The sequence below is a fragment of the Arachis hypogaea genome, chromosome 3 (assembly GCF_003086295.3).
Source record: "Arachis hypogaea cultivar Tifrunner chromosome 3, arahy.Tifrunner.gnm2.J5K5, whole genome shotgun sequence".
Classification (NCBI taxonomy): domain Eukaryota; kingdom Viridiplantae; phylum Streptophyta; class Magnoliopsida; order Fabales; family Fabaceae; genus Arachis; species Arachis hypogaea.
This window is the reverse complement of record NC_092038.1, coordinates 43,929,373-43,933,537: the sequence shown is the minus strand read 5'-3', so window position 1 is coordinate 43,933,537 and position 4,165 is coordinate 43,929,373. Positions and strand designations below refer to the sequence as shown.

The 4,165-nt window shown below is 41.1% G+C and overlaps 1 non-coding gene across 1 annotated transcript; it reads left to right on the top strand.

Annotated features, from left to right (window-relative positions):
* Positions 1–3,212: 3,212 nt before the first annotated feature.
* LOC112793090 (small nucleolar RNA R71) lies at positions 3,213–3,316 on the top strand. Its single transcript, XR_003197799.1, has one exon. It is a non-coding gene; the product is annotated as a small nucleolar RNA R71 (small nucleolar RNA).
* Positions 3,317–4,165: the final 849 nt, after the last annotated feature.

The following is a 4,165-nucleotide window of genomic DNA, read 5'->3' as shown; positions in this document are numbered from 1 at the left end:
TAGTGGGGATGATGGAGCGTTGGATGACTCCAACCATCCTCTAGCCACAGGCTTGAGGTCCAGTCTTCTTAATTAAACCGGCTTGCCTTTGGAGTCTCTTTTCCATTGAGCTCCTTCAACACATATGTCCATAAGGACTTGGTCCAACCTGTCTTGTGTAGGGGTGTGCATCTCCTTGCATCATGGGCAAGTTAAACGCCAACCTTACATTTTTTGGACTAAAATCTAAGTATTTCCCCCGAACCATTGTAAGATAATTCTTTGGATTCGGGTTCATACTTTGATCATGGTTCCTAGTGATCTATGCATTGGCATAGAACTCTTGAACCATTAAGATTTCGACTTGTTGAATGGGGTTGGTCAAAAATTCCCAACTTCTTCTTTGGATCTCATGTCGGATCTCCGGATACTCATTTTTCTTGAGTTTGAAAGGGACCTCAGGGATCACCTTCTTCTTGGCCACAACATCATAGAAGTGGTCTTGATGGGCTTTAGAGATGCATCTCTCCATCTTCCATGACTCGGAGGTGGAAGCTTTTGTCTTTCCTTTCCCTTTTCTAGAGGTTTCTCCGGCCTTAGGTGCCATAGGTGGTTATGGAAAAACAAAAAAGCTATGCTTTTACCACACCAAACTTAGAATATTGCTCGCCCTCGAGCAAGAGAAGAAAGAATAGATGAAGAAAAAGAAAATATGGAGGAGAGGGAGAGAGGGTTGTGTTGTGTGAAAATGAAGAAGAATTGAGGGGTTTATATAGTGGAGGGAGAGGGAGTAGGTTCGGCTATTTAGGGTGGGTTTAGGTGCGAAAGAGATTTTGAATTTTGAAGGGAGGTGGGGTTTATGGGGAAGAGTGGATGGATGTGAGTGGTGCAAAGGTGATGGGGAAGAGAGATTGAGGTGATTGGTGAAGGGTTTTGGGAAAGAGTGTTATTGGATTGTGTGAAGAGGAGAGAAAGTGAGTTGAGGTAGGTGGGGATCCTGTGGGGTCCACAGATCCTGAGGTGTCAAGGATTTACATCCCTGCATCAATGAGGCGTGTGAAATGCCTTGCATGCAATTCTGGCGTTTGAATGCCGGATTGATGCTTGTTTTGGGCGTTCAGCACCCATCTGTAGCATGTTTCTGGCGTTGAACGCCAGTTTCATGCTTGTTTCTGGCGTTCAGCGCCAGCTCTCCTTAGGGTGTATTCCTGGCGTTTGAACACCAGGATGTTGCTTGTTTCTGGCATTCAACGCCAGATCCATGCTCTGTTCTGGTGTTGAACGCCAGCTAGATGCTTCTTACTGGCGTTTAAACGCCAGTAAGTCCTTCCTCCAGGGTGTGATTTTTCTTCTGCTGTTTTTTATTCTGTTTTTTAATTTTTGTATATTTTTTTTTCGTGACTCCACATGATCATGAACCTAATGAAACATAAAAGAACAATAAAAAGAAAAATAAAATTAGATAAATAAAAATTGGGTTGCCTCCTAATAAGCGCTTCTTTAATGTCAATAGCTTGACAGTGGGCTCTCATGGAGCCACACAGGTGATCAGGTCAATGTTGTAGACTCCCAACACCAAACTTAGAGCTTGGATGTAGGGATTCAACACCAAACTTAGTGTTTAGCTGTGGCCTCCCAACACCAAACTTAGAGTTTGATGGTGGGGGCTTTGTTTGACTCTGTACTGAGAGAAGCTCTTCATGCTTCCTCTCCATGTTTACAGAAGAACACCCTTGGGTCTTAAACACAAGGTAGTCCCCATTCAATTGAAAGACTAATTCTCCTCTGTTAACATCTATCATAGCTTCTGCTGTGGCTAGGAAGGGTCTTCCAAGGATGATGCATTCATCCTCGTCCTTCCTAGTGTCTAAGATTATGAAATCGGCAGGGATGTAAAGGCCTTCAACTTTTACCAACACGTCCTCTACCAATCCATAAGCTTGTCTTACTGACTTGTCTGCCATTTGTAATGAAAATATGGCAGGTTGTACCTCAATGATCCCCAGCTTCTCCATTACAGAGAGTGGCATAAGATTCATGCCTGACCCTAGGTCACACAGAGCCTTTTCAAAGGTCATGGTGCCTATGGTACAGGGTATTAAAAATTTACCAGGATCTTGTTTCTTTTGAGGTAAAGTTTGCTGAACCCATGTATCTAGTTCACCAATGAGCAAGGGAGGTTCACCTTCCCAAGTCTTATTACCAAACAACTTGGCATTCAGCTTCATGATAGCTCCTAGATATTGAGCAACTTGCTCTCCAGTTACATCTTCATCCTTTTTAGAGGAAGAATAGTCTTCAGAGCTCATGAATGGCAGAAAGAGGTTTAATGGAATCTCTATGGTCTCTATATGAGCCTCAGATTCCTTTGGGTCCTCAATAGGGAACTCCTTCTTGGTTGGGAGACATCCCATGAGGTCTTTCTCATTTGGATTCATGTCCTCCCCTTCCTCCTTGTATTCGGCCATATTGACTATATCAATGGCCTTGCACTCTCTCTTTGGATTCTCTTCTGTATTGCTTGGGAGAGTACTAGGAGGAGTTTCAGTGACTTTCTTACTTAGCTGGCCCACTTGTGCCTCCAAATTTCTAATGGAGGACCTTATTTCACTCGTGAAGCTTAAGTGGCCTTAGACAGATCAGAGACTATATTTGCTAAGTTAGAGGTGCTCTGCTCAAAATTCTCTGTCTGTTGCTGAGAAGATGATGGAAAAGGCTTGCCATTGCTAAACCTATTTCTTCCACCATTATTAAAGCCTTGTTGAGGCTATTGTTGATCCTTCCATGAGAAATTTGGATGATTTCTCCACGAAGAATTATAGGTGTTTCCGTAAGGTTCACCCATGTAATTTACCTCTGCCATTGCAGGGTTTTCAGGATCATAAGCTTCTTCTTCAGAAGTTGCCTCTTTAGTACTGTTGGATGCATTTTGCCATCCATTCAGACTTTGAGAAATTATGTTGACTTGCTGAGTCAACATTTTGTTCTGAGCCAATATGGCATTCAGAGCATCAATTTTAAGAACTCCCTTCCTCTGAGGCATTCCATTATTCACGGAATCCTTCTCAGAAGTGTACATGAATTGGTTATTTGCAACCATTTCAATAAGTTCCTGAGCTTCTGCAGGCATTTTCTATAGGTGAATGGATCCACCTGCAGAATGATCCAGTGACATCTTAGAGAACTCAGACAGACCATAATAGAATATATCTATCATGGTCCATTCTGAAAACATGTCAGAAGGACACTTTTTGGTCATCTACTTGTATCTTTCCCAAGCTTCATAGAGGGATTCACCATCTTTTTGCTTGAAGGTCTGAACATCCACTCTAAGCTTGCTCAGCTTTTGAAGAGGAAAGAATTTAACCAAGAAGGTCGTGACCAGTATATCCCAAGAGTCCAGGCTATCCTTAGGTTGTGAGTCCAACCATGTTCTAGCTCTGTCTTTTACAGCAAAAGGGAAAAGCATGAGCCTGTAGACTTCAGGATCTACTCCATTAGTCTTAACAGTCTCACAGATCTGCAAGAACTTAGTTAAAAACTGGTAGGGATCTTCTGATGGAAGTCCATGAAACTTGCAGTTTTGTTGCATTAGAGCAACTAGTTGAGGTTTCAGCTCAAAATTGTTTGCTCCAGTGGCAGGAATTGAGATGCTTCTTCCATTAAACTTGGAAGTAGGTGTAGTATAATCACCAAGCATTCTCCTTGCATTATTGTTGTTAGGTTCGGCTGCCATATTCTTTTCTTGTTCGAAAATTTCAGTAAGGTTGTCTCTGGATTGTTGTAATTTAGCTTCTCTTAGTTTTCTCTTCAGAGTCCTTTCAGGTTCAGGATCAGCTTCAACAAGAATTCCTTTTTCCTTTTTCCTGCTCATATGAGAAAGAAGAGAACAGAAAAGGAAGAGGAATCCTCTATGTCACAGTATAGAGATTCCTTTATGTTAGTAGAAGAAGAAAGGGAATAAGAGTGAAAAAGAATGAATAATCCAAAGACAAGGGTGAGGATAGGAGCAGAGATTTGAGATGAAGAGAAGTGTTAGTAAATGAATAAATAAATAGAATAAGATGAGAGAGAGAATTTTTCGAAAATAATTTTTGAAAAGGAGTTAATGATTTTCGAAAATTAAAGGTGAAATAAAATTAAAATTAAAATTTAAAACAATTAATTAATTAAAAGAAATTTGAAA